At 39.7% G+C, this 24,699-nt stretch overlaps 1 pseudogene; it reads left to right on the top strand.

The window, feature by feature from the left end:
- The first annotated feature begins 1,192 nt into the window (after window positions 1-1,192).
- LOC126472304 (5S ribosomal RNA) lies at window positions 1,193-1,310 on the top strand (annotated as a pseudogene).
- Window positions 1,311-24,699: the final 23,389 nt, after the last annotated feature.

Here is a 24,699-nt window from a genome sequence, read left to right on the forward strand (position 1 = left end):
ACCATTGGCAGTCTTGGAATGTGTAAAATTTAGTGGACACCTCAGAAAGTTTTAACAGGATCAATAATTTGGGCTCAAGTTATGTTGGAGGGATTGCTGTGAAGAGTGACAAATATATCATAGACGCTGATGGCAGTATTGGAAAAATTGTAAAATAGTTTGGGAACAGAAATTTCGCCCCAGTGTGTGTACTGAGCAAATCATAACCATGGCCACAAGTTAATGTACAGATTCTGTTCCAAGTTAGTACTATATCAGGACAGGAATGTTGTTCTCATATATAGGTAAACCGTCACTGACAGCCTCAAGTTGAATTGAACTTGAGAGATCTGCAAGGAGACTCATTAAGGTAATTACAGCAAAAATGCACCAAAATTGGTTCTGTAGTTAATGAGATAGTCTACTGAACAATTACTGATGAATCATATGCTCTAAGAGAGGAGAATGTAATTGAGTGAAAGTTATGCAGTGTGGTTGTCAGACTAAAATGAACAGAAGTATGAAGGCCACATAGAGAGATCGATATGGAAATTAATAACGCTTTCACGATATTTCAGGGAAGACTAATTTGATAACATAAGTTGTTATTAAGATATCCCATGAACTATAGTACAACTGATTATGTTGGAAGTTCTCAAGCCTACTGAATTCAAGTTTAAGGCACATTCATAAGAAATAAATTCACTGTGTCAACTGCCCTATAAAAGCTCATCTTGTGGAAGTCTCAGATTAAATTTGTGTTAATGTTGCATTGATTTTTTCTGAAAATGTTGGTGGTAATATTTTAACTTTGACCATTACATAAAGGAGTGTGGGATGTGTCACATTATAAAATGTTATGCCAGCACAATCCAGTAACACTTGGCTGTGAGAGCTTAGATGCATACGTAATTGGCATCCCAACACAGTTGTAGTGTGTAACAAATAACCTAGTTGTGTTAAATGTGTTTATTGTGTCCACTGTAATGTGGATCTTATGGTGGAGGCTGCTCGATTCAGAAGGAAGTGGGACCTATCCCACCTCTCTTGCTGTGTTAGTGGCATATAATTCAACAAAAGCAGAAGCAGCACATGGAAGATAACGTTTTAAGTAAATGTTTTGTGTTAACAGAATTGAAACAAATCTCATTATTTAGTTACATGTTAAATATCATACTCATCAGTAGTATTTCTCCTTGCTATAAATTGTGCAGGCAACGGCCTTGCCGCAGTGGATACACTGGTTCCCATGAGATCACCGAAGTTAAGCGCTGTCGGGCGTGTTCGGCACTTGGATAGGTGACCATCCAGGCCACCATGCGCTGTTGCCATTTTTCAGGGTGCACTTACCTTCATGATGCCAATTGAGGAGCTACTCGACCGATTAGTAGTGGCTTCGGTCAAGAATACCATCATAACGACTGGGAGAGCGGTGTGCTGACCAATTGTGCATTTGTGAAATGGAAGAATATATGACAGTGGATATTATAATGCTCTTCACGTAGTATTTTTTGTTAGCTGTGGTTGGCATTTATCAGAAACTATTCAGTATAATCCTAAAATTAACAGATCCACATCTTCATTTACATCCATACTCCACAAGCCACCTGATGGTATGTGGCGGAGGGTACCTTGAGTACCTCTATCGGTTCTCCCTTCCATTCCAGTCTCGTATTGTTCGTGGAAAGAAAGATTGTCGGTATGCCTCTGTGTGGACTCTAATCTCTCTGATTTTATCCTCATGGTCTCTTCATGAGATATACGTAGGAGGGAGCAATATACTGCTTGACTCCTCGGTGAATGTATGTTCTCGAAACTTCAACAAAAGCCCGTACCGAGCTACTGAGCGTCTCTATTGCAGAGTCTTCCACTGGAGTTTATCTGTCATCTCCGGAACGCTTTCGCAATTACTAAATGATCCTGTAATGAAGCGGTTTGCTCTCCGTTGGATCTTCTGTATCTCTTCTATCAACCCTATCTGGTACGGATCCCACACTGGTGAGCAGTATTCGAACAGTGGATGAACAAGTGTGCTGTAACCTACTTCCTTTGTTTTTGGACTGCATTTCCTTAGGATTCTTCCAATGAATCTCAGTCTGGCATCTGCTTTACCGACCATTAATTTTATATGGTCATTCCATTTTAAATCACTCCTAATGCCTACTCCCAGATAATTTATGGAATTAACTGCTTCCAGTTGCTGACCTGCTATATTGTAGGTAAATGATAAAGGATCTTTCTTCCTATGTATTCGCAGCACATTACACTTGTCTACATTGAGATTCAGTTGCCATTCTATGCACCATGCGTCAATTCGTTGCAGGTTCTTCTGCATTTCAGTACAATTTTCCATTGTTACAACCTCTCGATATACTACAGCATCATCTGCAAAAAGCCTCAGTGAACTTCCGATGTTATCCACAAGGTCATTTATATATACTGTGAATAGCAATGGTCCTACGACACTCCCCTGCGGCACACCTGAAATTACTCTTACTTCGGAAGACTTCTCTCCATTGAGAATGACATGCTGCATTGTGTTATCTAGAAACTCTTCAATCCAATCACACAATTGGTCTAATAGTCCATATGCTCTTACTTTGTTCATTAAATGAATATGGGGAACTGTATAAAATGCCTTGCGGAAGTCAAGAAAGACAGCATCAACCTGGGAACCCATGTCTATGACCCTCTGAGTCTCATGGATGAATAACGTGAGCTGGGTTTCACATGATCGTCTTTTTCAAAACCCATGCTGATTCATACAGAGTAGATTTCTAGTCTCCAGTAAAGTCATTATAATCAAACATAAAACGTGTTCCAAAATTCTACAACTGATCAACGTTAGAGATATAGGTCTATAGTTCTGCACATCTGTTCGACGTCCCTTCTTGAAAACGGGGATGACCTGTGCCCTTTTCCAATCTTTTGGAACACTACACTCTTCTAGAGATCTACGGTACACTGCTGCAACAAAGGGGGCAAGTTCCTTTGCATGCTCCGTGTAAAATTGAACTGATATCCCATCAGCTCCAGCGGCCTTTCCTCTTTTGAACAATTTTATTGGTTTTCTATCCCTCTGTCATCTATTTTGATATCTACCATTTTGTCATTTGTGCGACAATCTAGAGAAGGAACTACAGTGCAGTCTTCCTCTGTGAAACAGCTTTGGAAAAAGACATTTAGTATTTCGGCCTTTAGTCTGTCATCCTCTGTTTCAGTACCATTTTGGTCACAGAGTGTTTGGACATTTTGTTTTGATCCACCTACTGCTTTGACATAAGACCGAAATTTCTTAGGATTTTCTGCCAAGTCAGTACATAGAACTTTACTTTCAAATTCGTTTAACGCCTCTCGCATAGCCCTCCTCACACTACATTTCGCTTTGTGTGATTTTTGTTTGTCTGCAAGGCTTTGGCTATGTTTATGTTTGCTGTGAAGTTCCCTTTGCTTCCGTAGCAGTTTTCTAACTCTGTTGTTATACCACGGTGGCTCTTTTCCATCTCTTACAATCTTGCTTGGCACGTACTCATCTAATGCATATTGTACGATGGTTTTGAACTTTGTCCACTGATCCTCAACACTAACTGTGCTTGAGATAAAACTTCTGCGTTGAGCTGTCAAGTACTCTGAAATCTGCTTTTTGTCACTTTTGCTAAACAGAAAAATCTTCTTACCTTTTTTAATATTTCTATTTACAGCTGAAATCATCCATGCAGTAACTGCTTTATGATCACTGATTCCCTGTTCTGTGTTAACTGTTTCAAATAGTTCGGGTCTGTTTGTCACCAGAAGATCTAATCTGTTATCGCCACGAGTGAGTTCACTGTTTAACTACTCAAGATAGTTTTCAGATAATGCACTTAAAAAAATTTCACTGGATTCTTTGTCCCTGCCACCCATTATGAACATGTGAGTCTCCCAGTCTATATCCGGTAAATTAAAATTTCCACCCAGAACTATAACATGGCTGGGAAATCTACTCAAAATATTTTCCAAATTTTCCTTCAGGTGCTCTGCCACAACAGCTGCTGGGCCAGGGGGCCTATAGACACATCTAATTACCATGTTTGAGCCTGCTTTAACCGTGACCTTCACCCAAATTATTTCTCATTTCGGATCTCCATCAATTTCCTTCGATACTATTGCACTTCTTATCGCTATAAACACGCCTCCCCCTTCACTGTCCAGCCTATCTCTGTGGTATACATTCCAATCTGAGTTTAGAATTTCATTACTGTTTACATCTGGTTTCAGCCAGCTTTCCGTCCCTAGTACTATGTGGGCATTGTGACCGTTTATTAATGAGAGCAGTTCTGGGACCTTTCTATAAATGCTCCTGCAGTTTACTATTACCACAAAAAAATGTTCAAATGTGTGTGAAATCTTATGGGACTTAACTGCTAAGGTCATCAGTCCCTAAGCTTACACAATACTAAACCTAAATTATCCTAAGGACAAACACACACGTCCATACCCGAGGGAGGACTCGAACCTCCGCCGGGATCAGCCGCACAGTCCATGACTGCAGTGCCTTAGACCACTATTACCACATGAATATTGTCATTCCCTGTTGCATTTTGCCTTCTGCTATCTTGTTGCGTCTCAGGAGGGGTCTTGTCGGGCCTAGGGAGGGAATTCTCTAACCTAAAAAAACCCACATGTGCACTCCACATGTACTCCGCTATGCTTTTAGCCGCTTCGTGCATGTAGTGCACGCCTGACTTATTCAGGGGGACCCTACATTTCTCCACCCGATAGTGGACGTCGAGAAATTTGCACCCCAGATCTCCACAGAATCGTCCGAGCCTTGGCTACAAACCAGAGGACAGCGATCGGTTCTGGGGACGACACTACAAATAGTTATCTCAGATTCCACCCCACGAGCAAGGCTTTCCACCTTCACCAACTCCGCCAACCACGTGTATGAACTGACGATGACCTCTGAACCCAGACAGAAGGAGTCATTGGTGCCGACATGAGCAACAATTTGCAGTTGGGTGCACCCAGTGCTCTCTATCGCTGCCGGCAGGGCCTCTTCCACATCTCGGATGAGACCCCCCGGCAAGCAGACAGAGTGAAAACTGGCCTTCTTTCCTGACCTTTCCGCTATTTCCCTATGGGGCTCCATCACCCACCTAATATTGGAGCTACCAATCACTAATAAACCCCTCCCCCCGTGTGCCTGCTCGGACCTTGCTGAAGGAGCGGCCACATGTCCACTCACAGGCAGAGCAGGCGATGTCACACGGCCACCCTCCACATTGACCCTCCGCCTCAAGCGAAACGAATGCCACTGAACCCGCCACTCCCCTTGAGGAGAGGGTGGCCCAACCGTGCCTGGTACCCGCGAAGATGTCTTGACAGCAGGGACCGTGGGTGAAGCATGTAACACCTGGGGTGTACCATACGACGCACCAGACTCCCCACTGCCGCTACACTTCGAGGCAGCAGCCTGAAGACGGCTGACCGTGGCCATCAGCACAGTCAGCTGTTCGCGAACAGTGGCCAGCTCCTTCTGTGTCTGTACACAGCAGTCACACATCCTACCCATCCTAAGAAATCAACAATTTACTGCAGAGAGTCACTCAACCTTTAACTAGACTGCTAATTCACTAAAGGCAGCTGATAGCTGACTAAACTGTGGTTACTAGACACTTCTTGTTGGAAACAATGAAAATAAGCACTAACCGTCTAGGAATTCCTTCATTCCCAGCTGTCCACATTATTAGTGTCAAGTTACAATAAACACATGGTACATTAGTATATACAGAGTCAAACCATCTATATTGACATTACTTTGCTGTTCTTCTTTCACCAGCCTCCCTTCCATAGACTGATGGGTACTAAATAGTTTTTGAACAGTCTAAACAGAAAAACAGCAGCAGAAACATTTCTACATTAAAATACAGAATGCACACTGTTAACAAAGTAGCAGATCTGTCTCTGTCCATATTCTATACATACTACTTGATGTTTTAGATGCTATTACATATTAACATTTTTTTTCAGTTCTTTCTGAAATAAAATTAAATTTTCTGTCTGTAAGATGATAAACCGAAGATTATTTTAGATTCATACTGTGCACTCTTCTGATTCTAGCCATTTCTATGCACTTGTTTATGAAAAATCACTCGTGTTTTCATTTAATAATTGTATATTAGTCGGTTAAGTGCTAAACCTATCTTTCTTCAGACTGACACAGTGTATAGTATTGAACTATACATGTTTAAATAGTAAATAAACAATATTAGTTCAGTATTGTGGCAATTTAGCAGTGCTGAAACATAAAGTGTACTGAATCTTTGTCTGATAGTTTCACAAGAGTTTTGCCATCTGAAGTGTTCATCTAACAGTAGTGCCAGATATTTTCTCAATCCTATTGCTACCTGCTTCTGTCATTATTTTCCTCCTGGCCTTCCTTCTAACCTCTAATGCATTTTTGTTCATAAAACTGATTCATTTTGTAATGTACTTTTCTGCACATACCACATTAATTGTTTCAGCATATACACTCCTGGAAATTGAAATAAGAACACCGTGAATTCCTTGTCCCAGGAAGGGGAAACTTTATTGACACATTCCTGGGGTCAGATACATCACATGATCACACTGACAGAACCATAGGCACATAGACACAGGCAACAGAGCATTAACAATGTCGGCACTAGTACAGTGTATATCCACCTTTCGCAGCAATGCAGGCTGCTATTCTCCCATGGAGACGATCGTAGAGATGCTGGATGTAGTCCTGTGGAACGGCTTGCCATGCCATTTCCACCTGGCGCCTCAGTTGGACCAGCGTTCGTGCTGGACGTGCAGACCGCGTGAGACGACGCTTCATCCAGTCCCAAACATGCTCAATGGGGGACTGATCCGGAGATCTTGCTGGCCAGGGCAGTTGACTTACACCTTCTAGAGCACGTTGGGTGGCACGGGATACATACGTGCGTTGTCCTGTTGGAACAGCAAGTTCCCTTGCCGGTCTAGGAATGGTAGAACGATGGGTTCGATGACGGTTTGGATGTACCATGCACTATTCAGTGTCCCCTCGACGATCACCAGTGGTGTACGGCCAGTGTAGGATATCGCTCCCCACACCATGATGCCGGGTGTTGGCCCTGTGTGCCTCGGTCGTATGCTGTCCTGATTGTGGCGCTCACCTGCACGGCGCCAAACACGCATACGACCATCATTGGCACCAAGGCAGAAGCGACTCTCATCGCTGAAGACGACACGTCTCCATTCGTCCCTCCATTCACGCCTGTCGCGACACCACTGGAGGCGGACTGCACGATGTTGGGGCGTGAGCGGAAGACGGCCTAACGGTGTGCGGGACCGTAGCCCAGCTTCATGGAGACGGTTGCGAATGGTCCTCGCCGATACCCCAGGAGCAACAGTGTCCCTAATTTACTGGGAAGTGGCGGTGCGGTCCCCTACGGCACTGCGTAGGATCCTACGGTCTTGGCGTGCATCCGTGCGTCGCTGCGGTCCGGTCCCAGGTCGACGGGCACGTGCAGCTTCCGCCGACCACTGGCGACAACATCGATGTACTGTGGAGACCTCACGCCCCACGTGTTGAGCAATCCGGCGGTACGTCCACCCGGCCTCCCACATGCCCACTATACGCCCTCGCTCAAAGTCCGTCAACTGCACATACAGTTCACGTCCACGCTGTCGCGGCATGCTACCAGTGTTAAAGACTGCGATGGAGCTCCGTATGCCACGGCAAACTGGCTGACACTGACGGCGGCGGTGCACAAATGCTGCGCAGCTAGCGCCATTCGACGGCCAACACCGCGGTTCCTGGTGTGTCCGCTGTGCCGTGCGTGTGATCATTGCTTGTACAGCCCTCTCGCAGTGTCCGGAGCAAGTATGGTAGGTCTGGCACACCGGTGTCAACGTGTTCTTTTTTCCATTTCCAGGAGTGTATGTCACCTGAAAGTTGTGAATGAATATGCACACAACACCAGTGTAATTTTCTACAACATATATTATTTATTTTACAAACCAGTCTTCAGTGATTATGCCATCATTAGGTACAAAGAAAAATACATGTTGCGGTGAAATTTTTGTAGAATCAGAGATTTTAAACTATTGCAGCTACAGAGTATCTCAGCATCCAAGGATGACAACTGTTAACGCTTGATTTAGCACTAAAGCAAGATGAATTATTTCAGTGAAAATGCAATGTAAGATTATTTAATATAGAAAAAATATGTGACACATTAACTAATGAACTATATAACAAATTACAAGTGTTCTGGGAAAAAAATAAATTGAATGATAAACTTTGATGACGTATTCCAAGGGGGTAGCTGAACAAAATAATCTTGCCTTTAACAGGTCCTGTATTACAAACAGATGAGATATACTAGTGAGATTAAGCAGGTAAGTGAAGCAGCAGTGATTATACAAAGTAAATTTTTTGTAACAGGACAATTGAAATTATAGTAAGTGAAATAAAGGAAAAGTGGGGCCTGTGAGTGAGAGGGGTAATTAACTTAGTTGTTTCCAGTAGTTTTTCCTGAAACTGTGGCATCCTTTCCACATATGTGTAGATTTTCATTTTGCTTTTTGAAAATGCAATGCTGCACACATCATTTGTACCACAATTTATCAACAAAATATTGACTTTTTTAAAAGATAATACTTTGTAATGGTTTAAGTTTGTCTAATATAAATTGTGATATTGTTAAGAATGTTATGTGCTTGTCATAAATGTGCATCCTGTCGCTTTAAGACATACTTTTGTGACAAAGCAAGCTGGAATGTTTTTACTTTCGCTCTTGTTTTGCCATGTGTCTCCTTAAATTCATTTTTTTCATTTTTAACTAATTATCATTCACATATGTGAGTATAATCTGCATTTTCATAAAAGAGAAAGGTCGGCCCTCAGTTTTAAAGAATATAATCTAGTTTTGTGCTTAGTTTTGTGTATGTCATTAATTTCCTAATTTATTTTGACTATGCCTAGTTGATATCTTTTGTTATAGTGTGAAATCAGTAATAGTTTCGAAACTTAAGTTCTGTTGTTCACTTATAAACAAATATAAATTCTGTACTAATTATAAACATTTGGAAGACAAAACACTGGCATTCTTTAAGCATTTATATGGCTCTATTCGAAAACAAGTTAGCAAAGCTGGCCCTTAATTAATTCCAAAGTAATTATCAGTTGTCTAAAAAGTATTGTTTGCGTAAATATATCTGTTAATTTCATGATTTAAACAAATAATTCGGCTTAACCCTCTTGGAAGGAGAAACGGTAAAAAGAACCAATTTTTCGAAGTATTCAGTTAATTTAATGAGTGATGTTTTAACTGTAATTTCTCGAAATTAAACATCAAACAATGAATAGTTTCAGCACCTATTATTGTGATGATATATAAAGACCCAATCTTTGGTCTTGAGACAATCAGACCATGTCCAATTTTCAGACAAGAAACCCATGCTGGTTAGGTCAACAACAATGCAGCAACTTAACTGTGAAATAAGTATGACAAAAAGCCCGTGTGCTAAAACAATGACATTGTCTGTTCAATATGTAACGTATTATTCTGCAAGAACTGTGAACTTTGTGGTTAGGTTTTTACTGCTCGTAGATATTCAACAGTAAACTATTGTGGCAGTATGTTGATGTTTGCTTGCAACCTATTAATGAGGCTTATCAAAGTTGACCAATAGTGGACTGGCCAAATAACTGTATTATTGGAGGGGGGGGGGGGGGGGGGGGTGTTTGTGAACAGTGAAAGTAAAGAACTGTGAAACGCAAATATGCACCTGTCCGCTACATCATTTAAAGTAGTCAGTGTTGTACTTCCACCCCCCCCCCCCCTCCCGCACCCCCCATTTTTCGGTCAGTATAGCAATGCAGTATGTCAACACCAAGGACTGTCAGTGAAAGAATAAAGCAGGAAAATGTCACACTGTAATTAAACTTGTCTATGCACTGGGAAAATACCACAGGGAGGTTTTTTCTTACAGAGAATATGTGAATAATTTATGAATTTTGCAGACAGTGATCATAGGAAAATTAGTCACATATGTTTCAGTTTTATTTTTTTAAGGTGATTAGATAGATTCTATATATCTTAACTATTGATGGATTCTACTGGCTCTAGAATACTATGGCTCCTTACGTTGAAAAACAGTCCTTTCTTTGCTGTAATGGAATACAATCTACAGGACTTTTATATGAACCTAACGAAAGTAGTTAAGACTAGAACCAAAGCAAAATAAATATATCTAAAACAGTGTAGTGATGCACTGCAGTGCATATGCACTTTCCACCCATCTTCAACAGATACCAACAGCACATGACATGTCACACAGTGCCGAATTTCAACACCACGAACATTGGACCCAAGAGTTGGAATATCTCTCTCTCTCTCTCTCTCTCTCTCTCTCTCTTTCTCTCTCTGCAATGCACTTCTTTGCTACAGTTTGCTGTTTTTCCCAGAAATGCACATGGTGGAAAGTGCTTCCTGCCCAACACTTCACGTGTTGATGCTGAGCTACTCATATCTCTGTTTAAACGACAATGTTTTTCTGAGTGTTGATTCTGGAGGATTTTGTGTAAGAAGAATGAACATTTGATGGCTTGCCATAACAGTGCACCAGATAGGTACAAGTGAAGCAAAGGCAACACTAGTGAGTCAGTATCACGCACTTTGGCCAAACTGTAATTGCTTGCATCTGCAAACCTTATCGAGGGCTAGTGGTAGAGTGCTTCATTTACTCTCAATACCATCCGAGTTTTGCAGTTGATCCTTATGCACCGCCAAGCAGCATCATTTTCTCAGCTTACTACTTCCATGTCATAGAATCCCTTGTATTGATGTCTATGGCCTGGTGGACTGTATCACTCTTGCTGTGTATTTTATAAAAAGAGTGCATGTGTTCACCAACATGGGCTTGTTCTTTCAGCAATAACCAGTCATTTGCTTCTCCATGGTAGTAAGAGGATTTAATCATATTGCCTTGTTTGCGTTTTAATTATTATAGAGTAAATTTATGTGTGACTTGTTATTTTATGTGCCTGTTTCCTTCGTGTCTCATGTACATTACGGTATAGTGTGTAAGTGTACCCTCATGAATAGTGTGCCATTTCCTGCAGCACTGTAGTGAGAGTATTTAATTGTATTGCTTCTGTCACACATGATTAAGCTTAGCTTAAATTCATCTGTGGTCACTTCATCCACCTTCTCTTGTATTACAAGTGTCTGATACTATTTTGTTGTCACCATAGCACTGTGTGTGCAGAGTCTGTTTATAACTATGTGCTGACATATTTGTCTAAGTTACATAGCCCACCACAAGCATGTTCGCAAGTCATAGATTGCCTAGTGCCTTGTCGATAGGGTCACGTGGGATAAATAGTGTCCACATCTCAAACTGCAAGCACCCACTACAACTTATTCACACTTTGGTGTCTGTCCTCTTAGCCAAGTACAGACAGCACCTTATAATCATGCATACACACTGAAGGGTATTATGATAAATGATGTAAATGCCTTCAAGCTAGTATTTAGTTCACTTTGGTATTCACATGAGATCCAGGTGCAAGTGAGTAGTAGTGCTCACAAGGAGAGAAGTAGTATTTTTTCTGGGACACAAGTTCAGACTGGCATTTGACTTATGGGATACCTGGTGAGTGGTCTCAACTTGAATATGTAGATGTGACAGTAAAATTTGATGGGTTAATGAGATAGTGGCATTTTAGCTGGTTTGGGCTTACACCATCAGCCTTCGTTGGTAACACATTAAATGTCCATACTAAGGCAGCAGTCGGGAAACTGATCCATTCTGTATCAGAATAATGACGCAGCTAGTCAGAAGATAAAGACCATTGAATCACTGTTAGATGAGAATATAATGAATGTATTGGACTGGCCTGCTCAGTGTTAACCATTGGTTGCATGTCTTTGTTTAACACCTTCCATTTTAACACTTCATATAACACTTAGTTGTGGATTATTTTCAATGACCATCTTATGCTGTCGCAGATCTTTCAACTACACTGCGACACGTTATAAGCATCAGTAGGTGAGTCCTGTTGACACTTAGATGAGGATATTATATGGTATTAGCCAAACAAAATTAAATTCATTGAATCTTCTTTTCCATAATAAAACGGACAGTTCCTAGAAGACATTAAGCTCCTCAATCAAGTTTACAATATTTCTTGAATCTAGTTGCAAAGATATAGTTACAGTAATAAAAAACATGTATCTAAAAACTGCATCCAGAATGCCAAATTATTAAATCTAAGTATTTGCTCTTGACTTCGAAATCCCTTTACAGCAAAATGGTCATGACTCTAAGGTTTGGTTTCTGGACAGCTACATTTTAATAAGTATGGCTCTATCAGAAATCCCACCTGCAACACATCTCATTGAACAACTTATAAAAGGATCTACAGTTTAATGTGGAATTTGAACCACAATGTACTGTGACTTGTCCACTGCTAAAAGTGAACTTTACGTTTAATGTCAGTAGCAAATCCCTAGAACTGGCTGGATGCTTGTATCTGAGACTTTCATATCTGCAGACATAGGAATTCACATTACAATGTTAATTTGGATACATTTCCAAGTCACTGCAATTTATTTATTATCAAATGGGTTACTCAGAGGAAAGGATAACAAACACTTGCAGTTCAGTTCAGTGAGAGTAGGAGTAAGGCATCTGGTAGCTTGTTAATATTTGAAATGTGTTACATTTGTTCGAAAATGGATTCTGTAGATCTTAACATAATTTGAAATATGTATGACGCTTCATTTATATAACATTTGTAAAAAAAAGTTTGGAATGTATTATCGGCAAGCTGTTATCAAATACCATACTGTTGCTGATGTGAAGCTTATGCCTGAGGCATTGATGGTACACACTATAATTTACTCACACTGGAGAGTCAAGAACACACATATTAAGAGCAGTTTTGATTCTGAAGCGCTAGCATGGTTTTGTCACAAAAGTTCCCCTAACAACTTACATTTACTGGTAAATTGTGTTATTTTCAGCCTCTGTACAGCACTGGATGTTTCAAAAAGAGTAAACTGATTTCACAAGACTATATCTTCTACACGAATTAAGATGAGAACATGGGGTTCATTTTAACTTATGCAACAAAACTAAAAGGTTACCTTGATGCCAATTGTAAGTTGACAGTTCATGTGGTTGGTAGTAAGGGACTCACTGGTGCAGCCACTTGGCATTTCATTCATTACCCAATGTGCTTTATTTCAAGGTGGCATTAACATGGCAATGAAGGTATTTTGAATTCCCAATTTCAACAGGTGTAATTCAGTTAGAACTCTGTGGTGGTATTTTCATCAAGAGTATGGCACTGCACCTCATCCAGCTCATAGGATCTGGCAAAGACAACAGCAGTTAGATGTTGTTTATTCCAGGGGAGATCCACAGGTCACCCCATGTGCTCAGTCAAGATGTAGATTGCATTTAGCAGAGTTTGGCATGTAGTCCACAGCAAACCACCCAAGTGTTAGCCATTCTTCCTGTGCCTTTCTGGCATGTTTTGTGGTGATGTTTGTGTCAGACCATACAGTATTCAGTTGCTGCAAGCCATTCATGATGATCAACAATGTGTAGGGTTTTGTGAATTCATTCTGGGACTTGGAGATAGAAAGAAATAATATCTGTTCACACTAAGTGTTTAAGTGACCAGACTATACTTTGTTTAAGTTCAAAAGTGAACCAACACAACATAAGAATACATGGAAAGTGGCAGCCACATTCTGTAGCCAAGCACAACAGACATTCTCTGAAGCTTCATATGTTTTGTGCCGATTTCCAGGGAAGGATTTATGGTCCACCTTTTTTTGCCGAAGACTGCACTGGGTTGAAGACAGAGTGTGATGCAAGGCTTACCAAGCATATCAGACGGGTGTATAGGCATTCAGAATCAGTTTCTTACTGAGCGAGGTGGCGCAGTGGTTAGCACACTGGACTCACATTTGGGAGGAGGATGGTTCCATCCTGCATCTGGCCATCCTGATTTAGGGTTTCCATGATTTCCCCTAAATCGCTCCAGGCAAATGCCAGAATGGTTCCTTTGAAAGGGCATGGCTGACTTACTTCCCCATTCTTCCCTAATCCGATGAGACCGATGACCTCGCTGTCTGGTCTCCTCCCCAAAAAACAACCCAACAATCAGTTTCTTAGTATCACATTATTTAACCATGATGATTATGATGATGATCATAATCATTATCATAATCATCTTCATCATCAACAACAACAACAGCTATTATTAGTCAACCACAATATTACTGCACCTAGGAGTGAGGGAGCTTCAGTCAGCTTATCATGATATTTCATGCAGGCACACTGAAACATTTGATTGTATATGCACAACTCTCTTGAAATCATTCACAGTGCCATCCATCTTCCTTAGTCACCATTGTACTTGTTTACTGTAAAGTCATGATGTGTTTCTGATAATGGCCACGAGAGACCAAGTGCAGTAATATCATGGTGGGGTAGCACAACCGCCATACAATAGCACTCACTGTGCCAATATTGATCTGATGTTTGTGGTGACATGTAATGAGGAAGTGGAAAGGAATACACTGAAATTATTTTGCAACCCAAACAAAAATATGTACAATGATCGTGAGTCTGCTTAGTTGTTTTTCAGTATAAGCACCTAAATGCTTGTCCCCACAGCTCCCAATGGGTCAAAAATCTAAAAATTCCCCATTCAGTGGACAACATGTATTGAGCATTTTTTTTCAATGAGCCAAACAAACTGAAATTTGATTGTGCATGTGGTATCATGCCTCTACCTCTAAGCCCAATTGTGCTTTTTTGGCATGGACAGTAGCATCAGTGGTAACAGTCTGCTACAAGTAGTACTAAGAATGTAATTAAAATTAATGACCTTATAATTTTATTCGGATAACTTTTGAATATTGTTATGGACTCTAGTAGAATTTGCATGGAAAGTCACATCGCTGATCGTTATTTTTTGATTGTTGAGCTGATTATGCTCTTTTAACTGGATTTAAAGAAAGATAAGCTTGAAAGTTTTAGCAAATAAGATCTCATCCAAGTACTCTACCAAAAAGTGAACAAAGTTTTTTTTATTAATAATAATGTCTCATTTCAACTAAGCAATGTTTCTTTATTACAGACTGGACTCAAACACATACAGAGTAGAACTGTAACGAACTCAAAACCTGAACTTGAACTGGGGTGAACAGTGCTGTTGTACTACACATATATTTATAACAATAAAGATATTTCCTAACATTGTTCCAATTCATTGCTTATTAGACATATAATTGGAAGTTATCATGTTATGAAACCTTGAGTAAAACATTATGTTTTGCACAAGGATGAAAAATGTTAGGCATAAGGAACATTTTTGAGAACATTAGTTTTCTGTATAAATTTATGATAACTGTGGCTTTTAAACAATTGATTTGAAATAATATTAAATTTAATATTAATTACAAAACATTTTCAACTGCTATCATTTACACAAAATCCTGTGTAGGAATTGTAAATTTTAGTTTGGCTAGTCTCTTATTACATTATGAAATATGCTACAAAACAAAATTAACATTATGTCTTTTTTTAAACATTAACTTTGCATGGCATTAGCTGTGCTGTAACATGAAAATAATTATACTTAAAAGTTCAATGACATTTACAGACGCATACAATGTTAAACAACAGCAGAAATTTTTTGTAACTATAGTTGTAAAACATTACCATAGTCGCGATGTGGTATTGAATGGATCACTGTTGGAGTGTATTGAATGGTGAACTAAAGGAATCTTAATCTGGTACATTACGCAGTATAAGGCTGCACATTGTCATAGGATGGTGAGACATTCTCAGTCCTGGCATGAGAAGCTTCATGCAGATAAATGGATAGTAACAGCACCTTATTTGGTATTGACAGTCTGCCCATTTGGACAAAAATATTCTAACAGAACATCATCCACAAACTGCAACACATTAATAAGAGCCTTATTTACGAAATATTTATCTACTTTTGTGATCAAGAAGAGGGATGTTCCCACCCTGCAGAGGTCTGCTTTGATTATGGGCAAGCAACGATATGCTCAAGATTTGTCACCAGATTGTCCCATCCAGAACATTATGATCAGTTGTCACATAGCCATCCAATGAGTTAAAACATGCCACCATCTTCTGATTCTGATCATTGTGTTATGCATAGATCTATACTGGTACTCCATAAGCCACCTTCTGGTTTGTAGCAGGGACAACCACTATCATTTCCACCTTTCCAGTTCCATTTGAACATGGTGTGTGGTAATATTGATTGACAGTAGCCCTCCATATTAGGTGAAATTTCTTTGATGGTCTTGCCATGGTCATTTAATGAGATGTATGTGAGAGGAAATAATATGCTACTTGACTCTTCTTGGAGTATACACTTTCATAATTTTAAGAGTAATGACCCTCTAATAGTGTGTGCACAGCACCTGGGTAAACTTCTCCATAACATTCTTGTGCTTGGTAAACAAATCCGTAAGAACATTATGTCTCTTTTTTGGTATTTCTGTATTTCATTTGATAATCTCATCTGATAAGAAGCTCAGAGAGACATACAATTGTATTAACAAGGAATTTGTAAGCTGTAATTTTTGTGGATGAATTACATTTCCATAGCACTTTTACGGTGCATCTGAGCAGCAACTGCCTTTTCTCCAACTAGTTTTATATGGTTATTTCACATTCAGTCTCTCAACATGCATACTGCAGGATGGAACCAATGATCAATCACTAATAGAGTAATTGAACACTAACTGATCTTTCTGTCAATACATGCAAAATACATCCAAAAATCTGTCTGTGCACTTGAATAGAACTGTCTTGTGTGGGGTCTGGGGCAACCAGTACTGCAGCATATACACAGTGCAGCACAGGTCAGCAAATGAGAGAAGACACTGGACTCACATTCAGAAGGACCACAGTTCAAACCCGCATCCAGCCATCCTGATTTAGGTTTTCTGTGATTTCCCTAAATCACTTCAGGCAAATGTGAGGACTGTTCCTTTGAAAGGGCACAGATAACTTCCTTTTCCATCCTTCCCTAATCCGAAGGGACCAATGACCTCACTGTTTTGTCCCCTTCATCCAAATCAACCAACCAAATGGGACAGGGCAAGTTGGACAAGGAAGTTGTGGCAAACAAATGTTTTACCAATCTTTTTTGTAACTGTAGTTGTTATTTACTACATTAGACAGATCAAGAGCAAGTGAATCTAATCTAGTCTAATCTGTAGCTACAGTACTAACATATTGTCTCATATGCTGGCTCACACCATGCTGTCTGCTGCTGCCATCCAACAGCACTGCTTGAGACAAGTTATTCTTTATATTTTACCATCTTTGTTAACACATATTAAACCAAATATTTTATTAGACTAATTTGGGACTGCTGTGTTGAATGGGGGAATAAAATTCTATGAGGGGAATTCAAAAAGAAACGAGCCAGAGTCTGGAATGCACAAACCAGTGACAGGAGGGTAATATTGTGGCATGTGTAATGAGGTGTGGTTCTGACCAGAGCATGGAAGTTCACAACCTGTCACTAGAGGGCACGCGTACACGTCATGTGACCATACAGATGTAGCAGCAGCATGCGTCAGTCATCCAGTGCTGTCAGCCGCATTGAAAACAGTGACATGGAGGCATCAAAAGAAGAGCAAAGAGGTGTTGTTCATTTTCTGACAGTGTAAGGAGTAAGAGGAATGGACGTTCATCGATGAATGTCGGAAGTGTATGACCAACACTGCATGTCCCTTGCAAGGGTCAAGGCGTGGCACAAGTGCTTCTGGGAAGGACGGGTGTCAGCCGATGATACACGGTCTGGAGAACCACACTGCATTACCGATGACATTGTCCAGCTGGTGGATGCACTCATTACCCGGGACCACTGAGTGACAGTGAAAGCCACAACCGCCATGGCCAGTGACAAATGATTCACCTTGGAAGACGATGACCAGCTGTGCGTGCAGAACTGGTTAACATCGCAGCCCTGGGAATTTTATGAGACAGCCATTCACCACCTTGTGGCACAGTGGGACAAGTGTCTCAGCAGCCAGGGTCAATATTTCTAACATATAGGTACTGGTTTCTGTAATTATGCCTCTGGCTCATTTCTTTTTGAATGCTCCTTATACTTTACAAAACATTTTATTTGTAAATAGAACTAAATGGATATTATGTTCAGATGGACACCACAGACATAAATTTACTAAATTAAGGCAGCAATTTTTTAGAATTCTTCTTGACTGCAGAACAGTTTTGGATTTTTAAGATTATCAAGTGTTTAAGTAGAACTAAGCACAAAACATATGAAAATGACATCTTATTCACATAAAGTGCTTTTGTTCATTTTGGTTTACAAATTGTTCTGCTCCTGGTATGTTCACCATGTGAGTGTGCTGACATTTTCATACATACAGCACCTTATTCTAGGTATATACTCATTAAGGGTATAAGGCACCGTGTTCTGGGTACATACTTGATAATGGCATAAAAGAGTTATAAACTGTATCAGTGGATAAATGGGATACAGTTCAGCAAATCTCTTCAGTACTGAGAACAAAAACATATTAAAAATAAACCATAACCCCAGGTCTAGATTTCCCTCCCCTTTACAAACTATTGTAAGGACACCCTTGCTTTGTATTCCTCATGCGCAATGGCTGCATATTGCATTTATAGAAGGAAAGTCTGAGAAGCAGTTGAGATTTCCATAAACAACTGTAACTTCAATAGAAAAGACAGCTATAGGTTTCGAGCTCCATGGCTTCTCAACATCAAGAAAGTAAACACATTGTGCAACAGAATTGTAAAGGATCAATTTTTCAAAACCCCATAATTGCCTCCCATTGTGGCACGTAAGTTTGAAATTTGTCTCAAAAGTGCCTACAACCTTCCTCTGTGACGGTGCAGAAGTGTTGCTCCTGGTGACATTACCCTCAGGCTCGACACTGCTTCAAACAACAAGGTGTTGACACATGTGGAAAAAAGGCCAGAGCTCAGAAGTTCATGTGGCATGTAAAGTGGGTTAATGATGTCCCAGTGACACCAAATTCCACCACAACATTTCTTTGGATGTTGATTCCCATACATTTTTCAGTCGAAAATGACAGTTTGCAGTGCGATGAACAGCAGGAAGATGTTCTTGACTGTCCTTGATACTGTTGACATCTCCCTGATGCTTTAACACTTCTCTAAGGACTTGTGAGCTAGCGACCCCATTGAATGTGATCTCATTCTTTTGGAGTGCAGTATGTCTGTAATTTTTGCTCTGGTGTACAGGGTTGAACCAGCGGCCTTTGTAACCCATTTGACAAAATTTGAATGTGATCTGAAGCAGCAAAGGGTTCTTATGATTTTTCAGTACTCCTGTTTCATGTCCTCCTGTGGTGTGATCACAGAGGGGTGCAACTTTGACACATGCATGAATAAAATGCCGAAGGGTCCCCCTAAATCTGCCCAGTTGGGCAATAACCTCAGCTGTACCAGCCCACATTTATTTCAAATTTTAAAAATGTGCCTTTACAGAGAAAACCTTGAAACTAATGCCAGGCATGTGCAGGTATGCTACCACCTGACATACCTCTGATGCCAGATGCCATCCTGCAGGCATCTAGCACTACTTCAAAGTTTTTCTCTGAAAAGGCACATTTTTCCAGTTCCCAGTGAATGTGAGTGGGTGCCACCAAGGTTATAACTGAACTAGGGGACCTTGTAAGGGAAGAAATGTGGTGAAATTTGGTGCCAATGTGACAGCATTGACCCACTTAACATGTCACATGAACTTCTGACCTCTGTCCTTTTTTTTCCAATGTGTCGATACCTTGTCGTTTCGGCATTCCCTGAGCCCAAGGGCGACTTCACAGAGCATCACACTTTTGCAGCATTACAGATGAAGGTTGTAGGCAAATTTTAGCTGAACTATGAACTTATATATAGCAATGGGAGGCAATTACTAAGCATTCATCAGCTGGTGTGCTATACCACGTGTGTGCGTCAAATCACTAAATTGTACAAGCTGTTATTCTACTTCAGTCTGCTCCATTACAGTGACTGTAAAGGAAATTTATGCAACACTATCAAATAACAATAGTAGCTCAACATTACTAATGTCTATAAGAATCTGAATGGAGCTGAGGGAAAGATTTGCTAAATGTCATATCTGGCGTACAATGTTATAAAGCAGTGAAGCATGGACAGTTACAAAGAAAGAAGAAAAATATCATATTTAGACAGTTTTGAAATGTGGCTAAGAAGAAGAATGCTTAAGGCGAAATGGGCTGTGGAAGTGATAAAAAAAGGGAAAAAATTTTGGCTGAGACATCTATTGCATAGGAATTGTCTGCAACAGTGAATTATAAGAGGAAAGGTGGAAGGAATTAGAGGAAGAGGTTGGAAGAAAAATGGAATGATGGATGATATTAGAAGCAGATGAATATAAAAACAGACTGAAGGAAGATGCTCAGAACAGGATACTATGGACAGCCTTGAGTTGAAATCTGTCATAAGACAGATACACTTCAGAAGAAAGAAGACAAAAATTTTGAAACTTTGCATATTACATAACAATTTAGTGGGTGGTTATAAGTAAAATACAGTTACTCATTGATGTCAAGTGTGAGCTGTAATTATCATATGGCAGTGAAACTTGGTAGATATGCTAATGTGTTAATGCAGAACTGATTTGTGTTGGAAAAAATCATTCCAATTTTGGTCACCAGCTGCAAATCTGGCACTGTGCACTGTTTGTATGGCAGTATGACATCCACTCTGTCATCTGACAAGCCATAACGTGAATGAAATGTGTAGCTATTGAGAAGAGAGACGTGCACTGTCAGTGAAACTGTTTTATGGGAATAGCAGTAATTACAGGGGTACAATGAGAGAGTGTTGCTGACTGAAGGGTCTGAGGAGAAACCCAGTGTCATTAAATTGTTTAATGAAGATGATAATGAAATTTTGGTATGCTTGGTGTGGCACTTGGAATGCGAAGGTGTCATATTCCAGGTGGAAGTTATTGGAGAGATTGTTGTTGCTGTAACTGACCATGCAGCCCACACTCTGTATAGTGCTAGTGCTCATGCAGTGTCACAAGAATTGCCATACGATGGTCAACAGCATGGAAAGTTTTGCAGTCTATTTTACATTAATAATCACACAAGATCTAGATGGTGCAACAAGTGAAACTTCATGATTCGCAACAATTTTCTGAATTTGCTCTTTGGTTTCCGACACAGACTGAAGTTGATGACATGTGACCAGGCAATATTCTATGGCATAACAAGGCACAATTTACACTGCAGAGTGCAGTGGATGCACAAAACTGCTGAATTTCAGGTAGTGTTAAACTGCATGTTGTGCATGAAGGTCCATTGCACTTCCCGTATGTGACTGTGTGGTTTGGATTCACAAGCACCTTTATTCTTGGTCCGTTCTTATTTGAAGAAAGTACATCTTGAGGGCCTATTAGCTGTACCATGGTGTCTGCACACTATCAAGACAACATTGTACAGCATGTGATTCCTGTATTGGAGGAGTGCAACTGTATGGAAGCAACTGTTTTGATGCAACATGGGGCAACATCTCATGTCCCTCACACAGTGGAAAATCTGCTTAATGATACCTTCCATGGATGTATTATCTCCAGAGGTTTTACGGATGCATGGCATGTAGGATCATTTGATCTGAATCCATGTGACCTTTGGCTATGGGGAGATATAAGAGAGTCATGTTTGATCTCTACCTGATCGGAAAGCCAGTATATAGGAATACATCACTCAGATCCCACCAGAACCACTGTGAGCAACTGTTGATCACATCATGTTATGGATGCAGCATCTTGTTGACCTCTCTGATGCTCATTTTGAACACACTGTGTAGGCAGCACTTAATAATAAAATTTATATCTTTCTCACTTGTTTGATCTTTTCTATGTCCTGTCCCTAACTTTTATACCTAGAAATGTTTCTATATGTTTTTCTTGCATCCACAGCACTAGATTTGCACCTTGTGGCCAAAGTGGAACCTATTTTTCCAGACTAAATCAGTTCCTCATTAACACATTAGAATATCTATCAAGTTTCACTGCCATATGATAATTACAGCCCACACTGATGTCTGTGAGTAGCTGAACTTTAATTATAAGCACCCAGTACATTTTGCATGCTATCAGAATCTGTAGTGGAATGAATAAAAAGAGAACATGAAGAATGAATCTTCAATTTGTAAGTGATGAAGTATGTATGAGTGTGTACCTAATATTGTGCAGTCATTTACTGGATCACTTCCACTGTATGAAAGGCATAATATAAAACAGCGGTTATTTACGTTGAGAAGGTATTATTTTTACTTCTGTCCTTTAGACACATAAAGACAGGGTTACTCAAAGTTTGTTTGGCATTTTTAAAGATTATTGTTCGGCTGAATACATAAAATCATTATATGTGAAACATCTAGTTACATGAGAACAGATATACAATACTGATTGGCCATAGTTAATATCAGTTTATCAGAGGAATGTGCATCTCCATGTTTTGGAACTGTGAGACTGACTGTGAAGACTAAAGTAGTGGGGAAAGTGATCTAGTTTTCACACAGTAAGGCTGTGTGTACAGTGGCCGTGAAAATGTTGGTAACATATTTCAGTAAAGCTTTTTGCTGGGGAAGCATGTAATATTGAACAGTATAAAGTGGACATGAGCTTTAATATCCAGACTGAATAACTTATCTTATAGGTTTATTTACTGAAGTGAAAATTCCATTTGTGACTGTACATTGTAATAAGATGTTTCATTTTATACAAACTTCATTTATGGACACTAGTTCAGTAACGAGTAAGTAAGTGTGTAATATTTTGGCAAGAATAATCAGTTGTTGAATGATATCTGATACTGACTCACATATGAATGAACTGAAGAATGAATAACTAGATGAATGTTAACTTTTACACCATAAACTGTGCATGAGAGGCATGTACTTGTTTTAAAATGGACTGTGTGGTAGTTCTGCAACTTTTCTCTTTGAAAATAAAGCTCAGTTAGCTCTGAAAGCATTTATGTCATTTAGTTAGTGAACCTGGACCTTTTGTGTAGAATGAAGGGTCACCAAATTAATATTTAACTGAATGCAGTCTAGGGATACAAACAATGCAGTCAGTTTTTAGCAGATTTTCTTGGCTGAAGCACATTGTGTGTTACCATAGATTAGGCAGTGGATGTGTGGAGCTTACAGAGGTAAGTGAACAATGAACAGGAATACAATCTATCTGGTGCACCTGGCGTCAACAGAAAACACCGGCTTGTATGTCATTACATATGCAGTGTTTTTTAAATTGGGATTTTATGTATTTATATGATCAAACACTCACGAGATAGTCTATACTGATATTGAGTCTGTGGATATGTGTTAACAGGGGCAGAAAAGAACCAGTGCTCCACCAGTCACTGGTTTGTGCTGCTGCACCATGTTAGCAGAAAACAGAAAGTTGTGGACCACCATACAAGATGGGGCAAGCAGAATAAGGAAGACATGGGAAAGAAGTGTTTACAGACACTATAAGTGCTGGAGAACATTTCATTAAACTGAACATTGCACTAGACTAATTTGGATGCACTCTATTTGATGGTCATGCAAATTTCACTTGAAAGAACAATTTTATTTGTATAAATCTTGAGTGCTTGGTGCTCCACAGCCTTCAGATATTCATTAAAAGAAATCTTCTATACACCATGAGGTGCACTAGAAATATTTTATAAGCTGAAACTGTTTAAAACCCACCATAAATGGCATATTTATAAAGCTATAGTTATAGCTATGGCATGCTTGTCAGTTAATATGACAGGATCAAAGATATGTCCTATATCATAGCACACAGTTTGTCATGTATGTTAGTGCTGTGAAATTTTAGATAGTGACAATTCTTGATAATGTTTGACATAACTCATCATCACTGCCTAAAATTTGACTGCAATAACATACGTAACAAATAGTGTACTATGTTACAGGATATATTTTAGATCCTGTCAATTAACTGACAAGCTTGCCATCATTGGTTTACAAGTGCATAACATGCCACTGATGATGAGTTATAAACCTGAAAACCAGTTTTGGAAAATAAAACATTTCTAGTGCAGCTCATGGTGTAGAAAAGATGTCTTTTAATAATTTTCTTCATAACAAGAAGAAAATCATGTCACATGAAACATGTGATGTGCAGTATATGTTTTGACAGACTATCTACATAGTGGAAAAATGGTACAGTGAGGGTTCCACTGGAAAGTGAGCAGTAAATGAACTAAACCCATTGCTCCCAGGCTCTGAAACTTAAAAGTAATATCCCTTGAGTTGAGAAAGTTCTGAGCATATCTCTGCTGAGTTTCTGTACTACAAGAGTGTTTTGGAAAGATCTCTGAATGGAATAGAAAAAAAGTATTTACGTCACTGGTTTTTTTTTAATTTTTCAATGTAATCTCTTTGTTGATTAATGCACTTGGTCCAATAATGTTCCAGTGGCTTGATCCCATCTCAAAAATGAGTTTCCTCCAGGCCTGAAAAATAGTTGTCAACCCCGGCTATCAATTCCTCGTTTGAAGTGAATCTTCATTCACGAGAAAAATTTTCAGTTTTGGGGAAGAGATGGAAGTCTGACACAGCCATATCAGGTGAATAAGG

Source organism: Schistocerca serialis, chromosome 3, assembly GCF_023864345.2.
Source record: "Schistocerca serialis cubense isolate TAMUIC-IGC-003099 chromosome 3, iqSchSeri2.2, whole genome shotgun sequence".
NCBI lineage: Eukaryota > Metazoa > Arthropoda > Insecta > Orthoptera > Acrididae > Schistocerca > Schistocerca serialis.